Source organism: Benincasa hispida, chromosome 1 (assembly GCF_009727055.1).
Source record: "Benincasa hispida cultivar B227 chromosome 1, ASM972705v1, whole genome shotgun sequence".
Lineage (NCBI taxonomy): Eukaryota > Viridiplantae > Streptophyta > Magnoliopsida > Cucurbitales > Cucurbitaceae > Benincasa > Benincasa hispida.
This window is the reverse complement of record NC_052349.1, coordinates 73,604,267-73,625,355: the sequence shown is the minus strand read 5'-3', so window position 1 is coordinate 73,625,355 and position 21,089 is coordinate 73,604,267.

Sequence of the window (21,089 nt, the reverse complement as noted above, 5' to 3'; positions counted from 1 at the left end):
TGCATATGACAGATGGATTAAGGCAAATGAAAAGACCCAAATCTATATTGATAAGCAAATAAATGGCAATCATGAGGAGCTGGCCAATGTAGGAAACATTGAGGTTCTACAAGATGAAATTGAAGCTCAACAATCTCAAACTAGCTCAATTGAAGCTTGTGGTGAAAATCATTGTAAGAACTTTCTAAGTCAACCTAATCATGAGGCAATCATAAATTCCTTAACACATATCTTAGCAAATATATCTGATATAATAGCTAAGAAAATTGAGAACATGATTTCTACTGAAGAAATCATAAATTCGTAACAGACATTGTTTGGGCAATTTTTCAAAATTGATATTCTCGAAGAAGTTTATAACTATGACATAAAGGATAGAACATCTGTTAACGAACATGTTCTACATATGTTAGAAGCTATAAACACAAATGTCATAGATGAGGAAATTAAGAAAGCACAACAAGATAAATATGATTTACTTGTCATGGAGACATGTTTAGTGGAAAATGATAAATTAACTTGGATATTAGATTTAGGTGCGGCTAATCATATTTATGCTTTCGCTTAGGAAACTAGTTCCTGGAGATAGCTTGCAGAAGGCGAAACAACCTTTGAGGTAGGGATTGGAGAGGTTGTCTAAACTAAAGTACTGAAAGATATAAAATTATTTATTAAAGATAGATTCCTTTAACTTGAAAATGTTTATTACATTCCTGCCATGAGAAGAAATTTAATATCTATCTCATGTTTGCTAGAACAAAAGTATAAAATATCTTTCGAAGTTAATGAAGTGTTCATTTTCAAAAGGTATTAAAATATGTTTTGCAAAAATGGAATATAATTGACATGTGTTAAAACCAATTGAGGTAGAAGCTGTTTTGAATATAGAGATGTTTAAAACAACCAAAACTCAAAATAAGAAACGAAAAATTTCTCCTAATTCCTATTTTTGGCACCTAAGATTAGACCATATTAATCTCAATAGGATTGGGAGCTTAGTTAAGAGTGGACTGCTAAATTAGTTAGAAGATAACTCTTTACCACCACGTGAATCCTATCTTAAGGTAAAATGACTGAAAGCTTGTATATTCAGACCTCTGTGGTCCAATGAATATTAAAGCATGATGAGGGTATGGATATTTCATTTTCTTTACTGATGACTATTCTAGATATGACTATATTTACCTAATGCATCGTAAGTTTGAAACCCTTGAAAAGTTCAAGGAATATAAGGTAGAGGTTGAGAACCAATTAGGTACAAAGATTAAAACACTTCGATCAGATCAAGGTGGTGAGTATATAGACCTAAAATTCCAGGACTATTTTATAGAACATGAAATTTAGCCTCAACTCACAGCACTTGATACATCTCAATAGAATGAGATAGCGCAAAGGAGAAATAGAACCCTGTTGGACATGGCTTGTTCAATGATGAGTTATGCTCAGTTGCCTAATTCTTTTTGCAGACATGCAATAAAGACTGCTGTATATATTTTGAACATGGTTCCCTAAAAAAGTGTTCAAAAAACACCTTACGAGTTATGGAAAGGGTATAAATATAGTTTACGTGACTTTAGAATTTGGGGATGTCCAACATTTGTATTGGTACAAAACCCGAAAAAACTGGAACGCCGTTTAAAAGTATGCCTATTTGTAGGCTACCCCAAAGAAACAGAAGGTACTATATTTTATGATCATCAAGATGATAAAGTATTTGTATCGAAAAATGCAACATTCTTAGAAGAGGACCACTTAAAGAATCATCAACCTCACAGTAAGCTAGTATTAAATGAAATGTCCACAGAAGCTACAGACAAATCCAAGGGTTGTTGATTGAGCTAGTCCTTCAACAAGAGTCGTTTGATGAAATTGGTACTTCACATCCTTCTCAATACTTGAGAGTGCCTTGACGTAGTGGGAGGGTTGTTTAACAACCTGACCGTTACATGGATTTAGATCGTCATACCTGATGATGACTTAGAGGATCCATTGACCTTTAAATAGGTAATGGAAGATGTGAATAGAGACCAAAAGCCATGGACCTCGAAATATAGTCAATGTACTTCAATTCAGTTTGGGAACTTGTAGATCAACCAGAAGGGGTAAAACATAATTGTTGTAAATGGATCTACAAGAGAAAATGAGACCAAACTGGTAAGGTATATACCTACAAAGCTAGACTCGTGGCAAAAGAGTTTACCGAAAGAGAGGGGGTAGACTATAAAGAAACCTTATCTCTGGTTGTCATGATAAATTCTATTAGAATACTCTTATCCATTGTTGCCTTTTATGATTATGAAATACTGAAAATGGAGGGAAAGACAACATTTCTAAATGGCTATCTTGAAAAGAGTATCTATGTGTCTCAACCAAGGGAGTTTATAGAGCAGGGTCAAGAGCAAAAGGTTTGCAAGTTTAAAAGATCCATATATGGGTTTAAACAAGCATCTCGATCCTAGAATATAAGATTTGATACTGTAATCAAATCTTATGGCTTTGAATAGAATGTTGACGAACCTTATGTTTACAAAAGGATTACCAACAAGACTGTAGCTTTTCTGGTTTTCTATGTTGATGATATTCTACTAATTGGAAATGAGGTAGAATTCCTAGATGACATTAAGAGATGGCTAGCTTTGTAATTCCAAATGAAGGATTTGAGAAGTGTAGAGTATGTTCTTGGAATCCAAATACTTCAAAATTGCAAGAACAAAACGCTTATAAACAAGATGTTGTCTAGATATAATATGCAAAATTCCATAAGAGGTATATTACCTTTCAGGCATGGAATTCATGTATAAGGAACAATGTCCTAAGACGCCTCAAGAGGTTGAGGTTATGAAAAGAATTTCATATGCATTAGTAGTTGGAAGTTTGATGTATATCATGTTGTGTACACGTCCAGACATATGCTATGCAGTTGGAATAGGTAGTAGATATCAGCCCAATCCAGGATATAATCATTGAACTGCCGTTAAGAACATCCTCAAATATTTTCGGAGAACGAGTGACTATATTTTCGTGTATGGTGCTAAGGATTTGATCCTTACTGGATACACTGTTTTTGATTTTCAAACCAATATGGATTACAGGAAATTAACTTCGGGATCAGTATTCACTCTAAATGGAGGAGCTATAGTATGGAGAAGTTTAATGCAAAATTATATTGCTGACTCTACCATAGAAACGGATACGTAGCTACATGTGAAGCAGCTGAGGAAGTAGTATGACTTAGAAAGTTCTTGACTGATTTGGAAATGGTTCCAAATATACATCTACCGATCACCCTCTATTGTGATAAAAGTAGAGCAGTTGCAAATGCCAATGAACCGAGAAGCCATAAGTGCGGAAAATACATCGAGTACAAAAATCAGCTCATCAAAGATTGAGGGTCATCTAATCGGACTAAGACTACAAGATGGATAAATCTTAGAAAATATCTCTTTGTAGAAGTAGCCGAAGTTGGGGACAGCGTTGTTGCCAAAGTCATAGGGATGAGTAAATTATATTCTGAGAGGCTGGTCATCGTAAAGGAAAGCCAGAGGGTGAATTATGAATTTCCTAAGTGATTATACTAAGGATTCATGAGAAAATGAGCTAGCGTCGATTGGCATCAAGAATCTCGGCTAACCCACTTTTATATGTTATTATGCGTTCAATTGTTTATTTTTGTAGCAAACGCAGAAATCGATCGCATACATTAGTCGTATGGGTGTTGCGGCTATCGAGCGAATGCGGTCATCGCAGGGAGATTGTGGCTACAGAATAATAACCATAATATAAGGGCGATCGCAAGGTTGGTGGAATGCAAGCATGAACACATAAAAGGGATCATAAAAAAGATGATGTTGAAATTTCACTTACCATGCCGCGAGTGGCAGAGATTAAAAAAAGGACCATTGCGCTGCGAGGGTTAGATTCAGAGTAGGTCCAGATGCTGTCGGTGATCAAGCTCTATAAATAGAAGCCTTAGAGCACAACTTCAAGTCATCCGGGTTTCTACCTTCAGGTGGATCCTTGTGATCCAGACGAAAGCGTGAGAAGATATTCTTGAGATTTCTTTATTCCTTCATCCATTCCGAGAGACTACCGGAGCCTTCGTCGGAGCTAGGTCTTGAGAGAGATTGCTCCACCGCCCGTCCATGGCACCACCGGTAGCCTTGACACACATCTGATGGAAGCAAGATATTGCCTCCATCTGACCCTCCATTTTTCTTCTATCTCTGTATTGTATTACATTGTGGCTTAAGAGATTAATACGTTTTGTGATCAATGCATTTCTATATTTTCCTTCGATTCCATTTCCATCTTCATTTACTTAGCATCCTTTACTTTCATTGCATCACTAAGTAAGACTACTAGAGTATCGCATACTTAATCATGCGACATAGACATCTAAAGCATGTAGCAAACCACCGAGAGGTGTGCATTACACGAGTGTTGTGAGAAAATCCTTTTTTTCTTAGTGAGAGGCTGTAGCAATGCTTGTCTATGAGCGGACGCAAGGCTTGTCTATGAGCTGATCAGCGATAGCTAACTGCCCGGGAGGGTAAGTAGTAGAACTCACTAAGAAAAGTAAGCAAGTGTTCCTATAGATAGGAATAATCTTATGTCAACCTTGTTTTATGTGTTTATTTTGTCTTATGTATGCGTCTATCACCCCTTTAGAGTTACATGAGAGAGAGTCTAAAGAAAAAAGCCTAGACTTGAAAGAGCTAGATTAAAATCTAGGCTTGAGAAAGTCGGATTAGAATCACATAAGTAAGAATGGAGACTTAGGAATAAGCTACGTTTGCTATTACACAACGCATGCATCCTATAGATAGGATATGAAAGTATGCGGTCACATTGCATGCATCCAGAAGTAGGATATGGTGGTATGCGGTCATCTTGTTTATGTGTGAGAGCACGTGAGCAAGAATAGAGACTTAGAAATAAGGTCTCTCGATGCATCTTCGTCAAGTGTGTGTAGCATAATCGCATAGCTTGCATTGGCTGGGGTTACCCGTGCAATCAAGCTTATTGTTGCGGTGAACAAATCCCCGCCATTTTATCTATTTTTTTTCATTTATCTTATTACGCTTTAACAGTTGTCGTGTCTCTATCTCTCAGTCATACTTCCACTGCTTAATCTATTAGTTAGGAGTAGGTGTAGCGCATAGCCAATAACCTTCAAATTCTTTTATTCTTCGCCGCAAACACTTCACTTTATAACATTTAGCTACAAGTCCCTGAGTTCGACCTCGGATCACCCGAGAAACTTGCGATCTCGTTATACTTGGCTGGCGAGAGAGTAAGAAAACTTGTGGCAGGAACGCATGGTCATCAACGCATATTGTATATTCCTTAGTCCAACGCATGACCTGCGACGCATGGAGAACGAACGATAAACGCATATTTATTTACCTCCATATCAACACCATCAAGTATTAGATGCCCTAATTTATTGTACTTATTCACTCATACTCGACATTGAATATATTTGTATATATATGTAAACTCACTGAAATTTTAATTCAAGTGGGAATTTGTATGGTTGTATATCCTAAAACTCGAAGTTTGTAAAATTAAATATATTCTATTTGAAATAAAGATGTTATTGAAGTTTAATCAATAAAACAGTTATTGAATATGTAAAATGCACTCATAAATTTAAATCCCATAACTAACGAACCTTTGACTATAACATGAATATTTGAACCTTATGTGGAGACATAAAAGAGGATCAGGTTTGGGTATATAGCAAAAACGGTCATAAGTATAAAGATAGGGTTGGGTACTTTATTCTGAGGACACTATAGATACGACTCGCTTTGTATTTGATACAAATTATTTGATACCGAGATCGTTCATATGGAGATATGCGAGTGGAGGCATCCTATGCAAAAGATGTTTGCATAAGACCGGACCATAAAATAGTCACTTTTTCTTTATAGCTACCGTTTACTGTTAGAACTGATTATTTCGATCTGATGATCTAAGGCAACTCAATCTCAATCCTTAGCTAACTATGAACTCTTGTTTATTTAGGATTATCCTTTAATCTGCATGGGTAAGAATGGCTTAATAGCGCCACTCAATAAGCCTATCATTTTAGGGATAAGACCGAGGAGATAGTTGGGGACATAGTCCTACAAGGTGGAATTCCTTTTTACCCGCTTTAGGGTTAGTAGATAGGTTATTTGCTTAAGTACTGATTCTTGGTCTTGAGCAAAGAGGCCCCATCCTCTCTATGACTGAGGGGGACTCAGTTTATTGGTAGGATCTTAAACCAATTTTTCATTAGAGGATCGGTAAAGACTTAAGGAGCAAGATGTATTACAGAGATAAACGGTAATTTTGACCCAACTATTAATACAAACAACCTTTAAAGGATCGACTTACTGATCATTGTTAAATCAAGTGGACAGTAATATATCTACAGTGAGGAGAGTGCAACTACTAGGCTGTAGTGGAGTGAGTTGGTAGTTAACGAATATTGATTAGTTCAGTTTAATGAGTTTAGCCAATTAATCTTGGATCGTTGGAGCTCATGATCTATCGGTCCATTAGGTCTCCTTACTAGCTCACAAACGGACTAAACTTTAGAATAGTGTGATGGGAGAATTTGAAACGTTCAAATTCAAATTAAAGGAATTATTAATTATATGCGATATAATTAAAACATTTAGTTATTGAATTAAACAAAATTGGAGAATTTGAAAATATTTAAATATGATTTATATATTAAATTACCTGAATAAAGATTCATGTTCGGGATAGTGTTTTATTAATTTAATATTTGACATTAAATTAATTTGATTAATTTTGTTTAATTAATAGTTTTAAAATTGAAATTCAATTTTAAAAAGATTTAATGAAAATCATTTTAAAATTGAAGAAAAAATAACTTAGAAAGTGGGTTCCCACTTTCTACACCTTGATCCCACTTTTATCTTTTGTTATTGGTGTCACTACCTCATAAATTGAGATTGCATGTTGTGGATGATAAAATAAAAAACATACAGTTGAAAGAAAGGGTTGATGAATTCTAAATTTGGAAAAGAAAAGGGTTTTCTCTCTTAAGTTCTAGACATAACACCAAATTCTCTCTTCTTTCACCTAAAAAATCCAGTCTCATTTTGGGTTCTACCATCCAATCTATGGTCCTAGAAAATAGTATGAAAAATTAAGTCGTGGTCTACAAGGTGTTGGAGTGAAATTCAAGCTGGAATTGAAGATTTGAAGAATTCTTCAAAAGTAAATTTCTGAAATCCTATTTCTTTAATATGAACAGGCCAGCTTGATTGCTAAAATTAATGGAATTAGAGTGCTTAAGATCCAAATAGCTTCCACTTATTTATTGTCAACACCAACATGATTGTCGTCATCTAGAGATTAAAGGCTCGGATTATGCCTAGCTATTCTAGAACCATTTCAATTTTATCCAAAGATTGGATTTGTGATGATTTGATTTTAATTTTTGAAACTAAACAAAAACAAAGAGACTTTTTTTTAAAAAAAAATTCAAGAGATAAAGAGCGTTTAAGGATGTTGATTTCCTTAATTACTTCATTAAGTCACAAAAACTTTCCTATGAATTATCATGTCAATGGCATCTTTAAATGTAAAAAATATTTTTCGAATTATTATCTTTCAATAACAATCTTTCTCATACAAACATAATTTGATTACTAATCACTTGAAACCAATTATAGACCATAGCATTAGCAAGTGTCTTGATCAACTTTCATTACCGACCTAACTACTTTCATTATTGCTGGATAAAAATCCAATATTATAGATCGAATTAAACATACAATCTATCGATTGAACATTTAATTTAACATGAATAGAAGATCAATCAATGTATTAAGCCCAATAACATTGGAAAACATTCAATAACATAACATCCATAGAAAATAATATGTATTAACTTAAATCCATAAATAAGTTCATCAATACCCTATAAGTATAACTTTTACAGTCATCGATGTTACAAACATATTCTCATACAATGCAACAATCATGAAAAAGTAAAGAGAATAAAGAGAAGAGAAAAAACTACTCTTGAAACAATCCCCAACATTGAATTTCGTCAATCTCTCCTTGATTCACACTTCGGGATCTCGAACGGCCTCCGAACGAACCTTTAATTCTCTCTCTCTACTTTTAGGTTAAAACACTCTTTAAGGCTCCGTATTTTCATGGTGTCCTAGTCTTCTTTGACAGGCCAAAACCCTAGAACATTTATAGAAGAACCAAAAGTACCAATTTTTTTCCTTAGATTAACGCTAGCATCATGGCGCTGGTCTTTTCTTTTGCGCAGATGGGGCTTCTGTGAATGGCATTGTGTTATTTTTGGACCACCATAGTCCTTTCTTCCCTTTTCTTCCTTTTTTTTTTTTTTCTTTTCCTGATGTTTAACTCGGTTTTTACTTCCTTGAGCATAATTAGGTCATTATTAGCCCATTTGATTTTAAATCTCGATCTCTAGCACAACTCCTGAAAATCACTAACAAACGACATCAAATCTTATTAATCATATAAAAATTATTCCAAATCCAAGACAAAGAAACACACATTTTAGGTGCATTTTAGTTATTCTCAAGAGGAGCCTTCAACCTCAGAGTTCTAATGAGCAAATTGAAAGTTTATTAATTTCTTTTGAACTTCATAGACCTTTTAACAATAAATTACATATCTTTTAAGTATGATAAAATCTTATATTTTTTTAATGTTTTTTTTTTTTACTTTTTTAAAATGGTAATATAATACTTGCATTTACGTTTTATGAGAAATACTTTGTGTTTAGATATAAGTCATTTCTTAGGTTTTTTTTTTCTTGTTTTCAGATAGTGTGTTCTCCATATATGGACTTGTTTTTTGAAAAATTATAAGAAATAACGTCCTCAAGTTTTCATCTTTCAAAACTAGCATCTTTTTTTGAAAACTCATTATAATAATTTTTCTCGATCCATCTTGCCTGATGCTTACATCTATCATAGTGAATGTTCGCCTTCAAAGCACATTTCTGCATTCACAAGATAAAACACCCAAAAATGAAAAACAAAATCAACAAGATTAATAAATAGTGGAGACAACATTGGAGAAACATAGTAGAAAGACAAAAAAAACAAAAATACAAACTATGTTGAGTAAACAAAGGACTTGGATCTTCAAAAACTCTTCTTTACTCATAGCTTCAAGTCAAACAATGTATGTGAGAGATAGAGAAAGAGAGGAAGGAAAAAAGATAAAAGATAAAGAGAGAAGAAGAGAATAAATATGGAAAATGGAACAAAAGAGAGATTAATGGGTATTATTATTTATTTATTATTATTTTTTTTTGGTTAATGATTCTCTTAAAACTCAACGAAAAAAAATCCAGAAATTAGAACCTAGATAGATCCAGTCGATACGGCTAGATATATCGCCCATAACCAACATACTATAACACCCGTTCCTCCCTTTGTTGAACCTCCGCCAAATCTACATCTGTCCCCTATCTCTAGAATTAGGTCTCTAGATTCCCATGCCTGACCAACTTCACACTACTCACTGAAGATTTATGTCACACCCCCTCCCGAGCCTACTGATGCGTTGTAAATGTGATGCGGTTATGATCTATGTTTGCAGTGATGAGTTATGCATTGCACATGCAAGTTTTCCTAGTAAAACCCAAGTATAAATCTCACTAGGTTTCCTGGTAAGTCTAGGGTCAAACACAGGGACTACTGAGTTACTATGCAACAGTGAATTTGATTCCTTTGCGGTGACAAAAACAAATAAGTTGGTTGGTATTTTGTTTAAGTATAAATCCTATGCGATAGAGTCAAGTAAAGAGTTTATGAAATCGATAATTACAATGAGTACGCGATGAATGGGTTGAGAAGGGATTTAGCTAACATTTCCTAAGATCTCGTTTAAGTTATGTGCTCATGCTATACACACACAACACCATGTCATCTCTCAATGCAAATGCCATAGTTCCTATTTCTAGAACGCATGCGATGTATACGATAATGTCGATAGGACTTATGTCTAAGCCTCTATTCTTGTCTATGCGATGATGAATGATGCACACATACACAATGTGACCGCATACTATCATATCCTATTTCTAGGCTGCATGTGATGCGTAATAGCAAACAGAACTTATGTCTAAGTTTCTATCTCTTGTTTATGTGGTTCTAATCTGACTCTTTCAAGTCTAGATTCTAATCTGACTCTCTCAAGTCTAGATTCTTTCTTTAGACTACTTTCTCAAGTATCTCTAAAGGATGAATGACGCATACATAAGATAAGATGATCGCATAAAGTGAAGATCTTAGGTCATGCTAGCTAAGTATTTCTCAACCCATTCAGAAATTTATTTACTCATACGAATTGTGGAAAGTTTGAACATATATTGAAATGAGAATTGCATTTTCTATAAATAAAGTGCAAAATACAAAACAACAATGAAAAGTAGGGATAAGAAGCCCGGTAGAAATGTCTTGCTTCCCAGGTCTTTTACACTGTCTTTTCACTCCAATTCTTCCCAGAAGAATATCCTTGCTTTCGCAAGTGTCGGCCCTTTCTCCTTTTGTAGTGCTTCCCGACAGTCTTTCGAGCTGTCCAGGAATGTTCCCTCGGCGTCTTCTTCTCTTCGCTCACCTCCGCCTTCTAAGTATATGAATAACTACAGACTAACGACTATCTCTTTTGTATATGATCTATCTTCTATATATGGCGAACTCCTCTAACGATGGTGGCCTTTGGTATTTATAGAGCTCAAGGTGAAGAAGCTTTTCTTTCTAATGATTGCAATGATGGGAGGTCATTAAATCTTCTATCTGATACGCCGATTAATGGTCACTGAAAAGTTGAATGTACTTGCTACGGTGTGTCGTTAATGGCTTGTCAACTAAATTCGAATTCGACCGTCATCAACTTTCCATCCCAACATGATTTATTAAGCTTTCACCTTGATGTGCTGTCTTTATGCGACCACCTTCTTGAGCAACTTCTCACGAGCGCATACGATTACATGACTTTACGGTTGCCATCTTTCCATGCGCGCGGACGCCTAATTCCTTGGATCGCAATTTAACTTGCGCCAACGCATTTTTCCTGCACAAAATAAGTAAATTAGATGCTTTTATGTGATGGGCGCATGTGATCGCAATATTCTCAGTTTAACGTTTTTGGAAATGATTTTATGTATTTTTATCGTCACATTCCCTCAATGTTTTACTTATTTGCGCTGTAATAACGTAAATTTCTACCCATTATCACCTACGTTTAGAAACCGAAAGGAGGCATGAGGATGGCAGATACCACCTTTATGTGATACCTATTGCCCATCTGAACCTTTCTCTCTCATTAACCTTTAAGCCAATGATACAAACAACAACTGTTGGGCTAAATTCATTTTAATACAAATAGTATAACGTTTATACAACTCTTAGACTTAACTACAAAGTTTATAACAATCAACTTAAAACCTAAAGTGTGGTTGTAATGTGGCAGACCTTGACCTTAACAACACCCTAGAACTCCTCATATTTTGCTACCTAGGAAGAACAACATAAAAGAAAAGAATGAGCTTCAAGAAGCTAATTGAATGGTAAACAACTTATAGAGTCTCTTTCAACTCATAATAATACAAACATATCACAATTACGAGGTTAACATCCAAACCTCAGCCTTGAATGAGTCTGTTCTCAAACTCAACATGTTCGCTTTATCTCCTATGTGCACATAGTTTCTCCTCTTATGGGCTTAGAAGCTAGACCCGTCGGTCCTTTAACCATCCCATATGAGGTTCCTCCCACAGGCTCAGGAACTAGGCCTCATGGCTCCCTGACCATCCCGTGAGATTCTGCTCCGGGCTTAGGAACTAGGTCTGTTGACCCGCTGACCATCCTGGCCACATGTTCTCATGCTCGTTCTGGCTACTCATTCACAACATAAACATAAACATGAAAGATATGCTTAAGACCATGAAGGAAATACCACTCACCTTGTTTTGCTGGAACCTTTCTTTCTTCCAAGTTCCTTGGTCTCCTCTGGCTTCCTTTTAAATCCTAATTTCCAGATTCAACTTAAAGCTTAGATTACTTAGCTTTCCAGACCTTATTGTGAGACACTTCCTTCAACAAATAGGTTTAGAAATGTCTTAAATTACTTACCTTAAATTATCAGCTCAGAAATCCTTATGATTTAGTTGGACTCTTTAGATCATCAAGACTGGCTCAAGCTTATCAGAGAGCTCGACCTTTCTATCTTTTCTTCACTCTCTAGCCCGATTCCTTTGAGCTTATTCTTCAACAGCCTTGCCTTGAAATCTAGACACTTAAAGCTTTCAAGTGGCTTTGAAATCACTTAAAATGCACGAGTGGTTTGGGAGAACTTCTCGTTTGAGCTTGGGCTATAGTCTGTTCCCAACGTTGTGACAACACCTAGACAACACCTGAACCTTCTGCCTTCTTGATCAACACATGGTTTTGCTATCAACTCATGTTCTTCTTTATCAACGCAAGGATTCTTCTAAATCTACCCTCAAATACTTCCTAATGTCCTTTGAAGAGAATTTGTGTTATGAAATGAAGAGAAACCTTGTGGTGGTATTTAGGCCTTTAGCTACTGATCCTCATCATCTCTTAAGGCTCCAATGCATGACACCTCTTACTTAGGAACTTTTGGAGTGTCTTCACCTTGCTTTGCCACCATCTACTTCCATGCCATTTCCTACTTGCATGAAGTTGCCTTGTCTTCTTCATGTATAAGTCTCCTTTGCATGAAACCCTATTTGTCCACCTCTTTCAAACTTAAGCTCAAACTCTTCTCGATTTAGTCACTTGTCTGGATGAATCTATCAGCCTATAACTTTTCTTATCATTGCATATCTTTCATGGCCACATGCTTACTTGATCGCATGACTTGATCATCATCACATCACTCTTCTTTGTGCCACGCTTACCTCAAAGACCCTAACCATCGCATGGTACCAACCTAGTCCCATCGCATGGTTGCAAGTTTTCCAACGTTTATCCTTTTGTTGGCCGCATCCTTGGTCATCACTTAACCATCGCTCGTCCTATTTGTCCACGCATGACACTATCGCATGCCAAACCTTGGGTCAAGCTAGGTCTCAAGCCAACGCCTCATGGTTTATCTTATAACATGCCCTTACCGCATGCCTACTATCAATGTGCCCTTGCATCAACACCTAAGGCTTGCCTTGCCATCGCCTAGCCTCTTACTAACACATATCCTCATGAACATCGCAAGCATGCACTTGTTGCTTGCCAACGCTAATAGTCGCGTGCATAAGACCAACGAATTCACCACCTAACCTCGCAAGCCTTGTATGCCGCAAGCCCTATCAACGCATAGAGACTACACTATGCACCCATCATGGCTTAACCCATCGCATAGCTTCATCGTGTAGCTCTTGCGCTCACCACATGCACATCGTTGCATACTTCAACACACGCCGCCTGGCTCCATCACATAGCTCTAGCACGCATAGAGCAGCCAGCGCCTTGCGCTCATCGCCGCCTCGCTATCATGCAGCCTTGCAAGCAGCTATACGATCGTCTCACGCAACATCCCAATGACTAGCACCCATGCTTGCACGCAACCGAACGCATCATTGCTTGCGCCTGGCCCATCCTCGTCACTCGATGGGTTTTCCTCACTGCTTGCTCATGCAACTTCTTGTCATCCTAACGTATGAGCAACCCTTGTCACGCCAATGCTTGGATAGAGCCTCATGCCAACGCTTGGCCGACATGCATCCATCATGGTTTGACCCATTGCTTGGTGTCTTGGTTGCACACCCTATACCATGCATGGTGCCTTTATGCATCTACCACTTTAGCCAACATGACACCCTCTAAGCTCAAGACCAACGCATAGCCAACTTTCACCATGTGCCCATGTCTCACAAGCCTTAACGCATGGTTGTCCTAGGTTTCAACACTTAGCCAAATTTCTACCCGTTAAGCTCCAACTCAAAGCTACTTAAACGTTTATTCCAATACTTAGAATTTTTCTTCCCTTCAACCTAAGATTTAACTTATACTTAGTTAATTACTCTAATTATTTGCTTGCATTCTTCCAAAAGTAAGAGAGAAGCAACTCACAAGAATTCTTGGCAAACATTGGTAAGAGAATCGGTCTCATGTTGAAGAGAGGAAGCAATGAGAAAAGTAAAAAGAAGGGTAAAGGGAGGCGTCTGGAAGATTAGGGCAAGAAGGAGAATATGAGGAGACGAAATAAGGAATCAAGGGAATATGAGTAATTAAGTGAGCAAGCACTAATTTTTTTAAAACCCCATCTTTCGCCTTTTTTTTCTCTCCTTTCATAGCATAATTTATAAAATGCTATAAAAAAACCAAAGAAAGGGACATTTCTTGCAGTGCGATCACCGAGATTTTCATAAAAATTCAACTTTTTTCTAACTCGTCGAGTGTTTTGGGCTTTCTCAGTGAAACTTCGAGTAGTTAACATTGAGATTCTATCATTTTTCTAAATATTATGTAGTATTTCCAAATTTTATATCAAATCTTACCTAATTTTTTTAAATCTTTCAGCCCAAAGATAAAATTTTGTCAAAAATTAGGTAAGATACGGGAGATAGAAAGAATCTTGGTATATCTTGGGCAAAATTAACACCAAGATTCTATATATTTGGACTTTCTCGGTGAAATCTCGGGCAAATTAACACCGAGATTCTTTATATTTTTCAAATCTCAATTTTTTATTTGTAAAATTTGATCTTTCACAAAATTTAAAAATCACAGTGTACTTGAGATCCATAAAAAAAATCATAGTTGTAAATTCATTTGGAAATTTGAAAATTAATATAATTGTAAACATAAATTAGGGTAAATTTTTGAAAAATTATGTAAAAATTTGATATAAGATTTGGTAAAAATAATCGAATTTGGAGAAAATTTGAAAAGATATAAGATTTGAAAAGATTATATAACATTTGAAAAAATTAATAGAATCTCAATATTAATACTGCTCTAGATTTCACCTAGAAAGCCCAAACAATCAATAAATTAAGAAAAGGTTAATTTTTTTTAAACTAAATCTATGTGGTTGATCTTGCCCGAGATGGATCGAGAAAAACTGGTTTATTGAGTTTTCAAAAAGCGTGCTAGTTTTGAAAAGTGAAAACTTGATAGTATTATTTCTGACAATTTTTCTTGTTTTTTCTCTCTTAAGAATTTGATAGTTCTTAAAAAAATATATTTCAATTTGCATTGAGTGTAACAAAAAATAAAAAAACCAAAAATTCAAACTAATCCAAACCGATCCAATAGTTTGGTTTGATTTTTTAATATAAAATTGGACATCTTGATTTGTATTTGAAAAAAAACCAAAAAGTATTAGTTCGGATCGATTTTTTAATTATAAAAGCTAATCAAAACCGAACCGATCCAATGGTATAAATATACCCTTAAAAATAAACTATCTTTTAGTATATTATGATGCATGTATATTTGTTGTTTAGAAAAAAAAATACCAATTATTATGGAGCGTGTATGTTTTTTATTTAGAAAAGTGCCAATAAAAAAACAAAAATGTCAAATTTCAATTTTAAAAACGAAATACACCGAATTTTTATTTTAAATTAGTAAAAAGGACCCATTCAAAACAAAGTGATTTATAAAAAAAAAAATTAGAAAAAAAAAAAGAAAATACCAAAAATCAAGAACCAAATTGATAATAAACCGATTTAAATCAAACCAATCCAATGATTTAGATCTTTTCCTTGTAAAATAACATTTGATTGAGTTTGGTACTTGATTGGCCTCAAAATCGACAAAACTGAACTCATTGTCACCCTTAATTTGCATAATAACATTCACTTCTTACAAGTTATAATCACAATCTAAACCTCGTTTTAGAAACAAAAATAAAAATAACATTTTTCTTCAAGCAATCCACGAGTCTAAAATGAACATTCAAGTTCATGTCAAATATTTTCTCAAATTTTAAAAAATAAGTATATGCATAGACCCATAAACTTTTAGTTGTGTATTTGCTCGCCAACACTTGGGATACCAAATTAAAATTTTGATGTCTTATTTATAACAAATTCAATTCTATGTAGACTAATAGATCTTTAATTTCAATTAAAGATGTTAAGTGAATTATTATATATAAATTTGAAAGTTCAGTTTAATATTTTCAAAATTTTGAGACTTTTTAAATTAAAAGTTTACAGATTTCTTATGTATTTTTTTTTTTTAAGTTTGAGAATTATTAAATCAAAATACAAAAATTAATGGTCTAATTAAATTTATTTTAACCTCAATTTTAGTTTTTTTAATGATATTTTAATAATGGGTGGTTGAGTATACATATGTTTTTTTTTTGTTTGAAATTGAAAAATGTTAGGCAACAAAAAATTTTCTCTATTAATGATCCTTCATTGCTAGAGCTTGCTAGCTATCAAATTAATAACAATTAATTATACTTTCACTAATTATGGATACACCCTTAGCCATTTAAGTAGCTAAGTAGGGTCTTTTCATTTGTTGGCATTCCCTATGTAGTTACAATTAACCAAAAAAAATTAAATTAAATTTGTGTTCTAAATTTAGTTGGAACATTGGTAAGAAATTTGTCTATAAATTAAAATTCACACTAAATAGCAACAAGTCAATTAATAAAATAGATTTGATCAAAACTTGTTGCCTAACAAGTTATGCATTAGCAAAAATTTAGTCTACATCATTTTTACTTTTCATGCAAAATTTAGAAAAACCTATAAATATAATATTTTACCTATTAAAAGTTCTTCATTAAGATATTAATGTCAATAAGTGTTAATTTCTCAGTGTTATAAAGATGGATAACTTAAAAAATGACACAAATCTTATAGTAACATATTATTTGGAAAAAAAAAAAAGAGAACTCGTTACACAGATCACCAATATTAAACAATATATCCTAGCACTTATTGAGACAATAAGATAGTAATAAATAATAAATCAAGAAGGAATACACAAAAATTAGTAATTCAGTTTGGTAATAAACCACCCACGTCTGGAAGGCAATGTATCTGAGAAAGATCATTCACTAATATTAAAAAGTTAAACGATTACAATATATTACTTATTTGTAAAGTAATGACATTTACAGTGACACGTGTACAACCCAACTTATTGATCACCTAGACTCCCCTTAAATGTGAGACTCTTTCTCAATGGAACTTAGGCTCCCCTAAATATGTGAATATTAGTAAAGATAAATTTTGGCTCCCCTTAATGTATGAGACTCCTTCCCTTCAGATAGTATCTTTCCATCAAATTATGAAAACACTTCACTGGTATAACTTAGGCTCCCTCTAAGTTGGAGAACTCATTCTCAAGAATAAAGTTTTAGAATCCCCTAAAACCTAGGATCCCTTCTCAAGAGTGACATCTTAGGCTCCCCTAAGACCAAGAAAGCTTCTTATTCTAAAAGCTTCAACAATAATTTTGTACGGAAGATTGTTGATTAACAACCGTACGAAATTGAACTTACACTAAAATAACCACCATCAAAAGAACTTCAAATTAATAGAGTAAAAGCGGCAACCCTAGAATGCAAAATACTTGCAAATAAATAGGCATAGTAAGCAAAAAAAATAAAAAAGAAAAAATAAAAAAGAAAAAAGAAAAAAGAAAAAGAAAAAAGAAAAAAGAAAAAAAAGAAAAAAAAGAAACATCCCCAAACGAATTATGCAGAACGTGTAAAAGGAAAGAATCCAGAAAAAATCACTCTATAGAATTTTCCAGATAAGAAAAAAAATAAATTGCGGGATTGACATCTTGTGAGACATCTTAGGTGACAACTTTTGTAACAACATCAAAATAGACAAGAAACCAAAAACCATCGGCCTTAAACCAATATACAACCAAGAAAAAATTCTAACCGTTGATAAAAGTTGTTGTCTAACCAATTATGCTTTAGCAAAAATTTAGTCTACATCATTTTTACTTTTCATGCAAAATTTAGAACAATCTATGAACATAATATTTTACATATTAAAGGTTCTTAATTAAGATATTAATGTCAACTAAGTGTTAATTTCTTAGTGTTATGAAGATTGATAACTTAGAAAATGATGCAAATATTATTATAACATATTATTTGATCAAATGCTAACACCAAAACGCCTAGATTGGAAGAGCAAACACAAGAAAGTTTATATATATATATATATATATAAAATCAAATTTTAAAGTTTTGTAATATTTGCAAAACAATTAGAATTATTTGAGTTATTTTGAACTAAAAGGTAAAATTGACATAGCATAGAGGACAAACAACTGGACTAAGAAAATAACGATAAATAGACCAATGATGTCCAAAAGGATGGAATGAGTATAGAGAGAAGGGTTGCCTTAGCCCAAAGCCAAATCAACCCACTCAATCTCGACCAAAGCCAAGATCGAGTCCACAAGTCATGTGGTTCCCGCATGATTTAGTACAACAAAGAAATTGTGAAAATTTGTGAGCCACAAAAAAATCCTAATCATAGAATATCTAGGTCGTCCAACATTAAAAATACGCAAGGAAAGTACAGAAGAGGTAAGTGGACTATTCATTAGAAAATCGATCACGAATCTTCCCAACTTAAGCATCAAAGTTTATGTGGCTTATACCACATTCAGTGAGTAGTTCTTGCATACTTGTAGGTTGGGATCTTCTCCCAAATACAAATTTATCGTTGTTGCCATATAGAGGTCATACTACTTTATCTGTCCAATTGAAAAAAAAAATTGATCTATTTAATTCTATGATTATAGATTAATAGATTAATAAAATAAAATATCAAGAATGATTAACATTATCTTAAGATGAAATTTCTATTTGTCAAAATTGTTGAATAGAGAATAGATTGATATATAATAAAACTCCCCCAAATATATATATAATAAACAATTAATGGTTGGTTGCACTAAACCAGGAGAATCTTCACATGGGATATTCTGATTAAGAATAAGCATTTTGTTTACAAATAATCATAAAGTCATGGCCAATTTTGATCATCATGTTCCTTTTGGCCTCAAAAAGTCTCCTCAACTAGGCGCTCTGGGTGCCGGAATTCTATGCTACATTTTTTTTTGGGGTTAAATTAAACAAGTGACTTAAAAAAAAAATTATCTGAAAATTTAAACATCTAATTATAAAAAATTTTAAAAATAAAATTACTAATTTAATACACCGAGATTTTGACATCTTCCATTTCGTTCAAAATTAAATTCAAAATTAATTACATTGGTGTCACAAATATAAAAATTTTATATTAGTGATCATTTTATTTCTTTTTAATATTGACTAACAATTTCTTTTTGGTATGTGATTTATATTTAAATATAAATTAAAATTCTTAGCCAAAAAATAGAAGAAAAAAAAATACAAAAGGCATGATAGAGCACGTAATATCTTGTATTAATCGATGTTATAAAAAGAAAAGAAGAAAAAATAACAATATATAACTTCATGTATTGAAAAACAAAGCTAAAAAATTAATTGCAGAAGAATAATTAACACAAAAAAAAAAAAATCAATTGTACGCCATATAAACAAACCTATAATTTTTAGATCAACGGGTTATTTATATATATAAATTTGAAATGAATAGATGGATTATAATTAAAATGAAAGATCTAAATTAAATAAAGTTAATAAAGGAAAAGAAAGAGATTAAAGTAATATAAATTAGAAGGAAAAAAGAAATAGAGAGTGTGAGGAATTTGTTTGGATGAAGATGGATGGGTAGGCATGTGGTTCCTCATACATTCACCTGCACCCACTACAGTAACCACCACCAACCCACCTTGCTTTTCTTTTACTATTTTTTTTAATTACTGTCGGTGTTAAACTTAAACATTAATTTAATTAATCGCATTCATTTCTACAATTTAATATAATATTATATATACAGAGAAAGTTATATAGAAGTTTAGGGGACAACTTTTTTGTTTCAATATATTCCCACTCAGAACAGATTGATTCTTGTTCTTCTTACAATTCAAAGCTTTTTTGTGTCAAAGAAAATTAGCAAATTGGCATAAGTTAAGATCATGTCCAACCCTAGTTTTGTATATTCATTCAACTATTTTTTTTAAAAAGAAAAAATTTGATCGTTCTCGTTCTTGTGTTTGAATTATCTAAATTTTCTTTTGATTCGTTTTAAAGTACCTAACGTAATTCTAAAAATACGTATAGTGGTTATGGAACGATCAACAATCTAATTGATAGACTTGACAATATAGAAAACGTTATACATATTGATATATAATTGTAGTTTTTGAAAAAATATATATATTTTTTTTTATCAATTTTCAAAATATAGCTAATTTCTTCTACTTTTTTAAAAATTAGGTTGCTCTCGCTCTTGTGTTTAAGTTATCTAAATTTTATTTTGATTCGTTTTAAAGTAGCTAATGTAATTCTATAAATATGTATAGTGGAAATGGAACGTTTAACAATCTAATTGATAGACTTAAGAAGATAGAGAACTTTATACATATTGATATATAATTGTAGTTTTTGAAAATTACTTTTTAATATAGGTGTTTTTTTTTTTTTTTACCAATTTTAAAAATATAGCTAATTTCTTCTACTTTTTTAATATATATTTTTTCTAATGACTGTTTATTAGTTATATTTGTGTGTGTTTTATATTTAGGGTTTTTTTTTTCTTGTCATTATTATTGTTAGATTGTGTATTTTAATATTTTATTTCCAATTTCATGCATTTACATTCTTCGTTAAAAGAGGGGAGGAAAGTTTTACTAGATAAACTTATATAAATAAATATTTTTCTTTTATAATTTAAGGGATATACTTTTCTTAAATTAAGTAAATGTTCTGTGCATCATTTGATGTAAAAGAGGGAAATATTAGCCCAACAAAAGGTAAATAGGATAATTAAGTCAGAGTTGTAAGTAAAGACAAAAGTGTTTAAAGCAATTTAAGGGAGTGAAATAATTAAAATATAGATTTAAATATTACTTTTATCTTGGTTTTAGATTATTTTGGTTGTTATACTTTCAAAATGTTCATTTTTTATCCTATACTTTAAATTTTGGTTCATTTTAATCTCT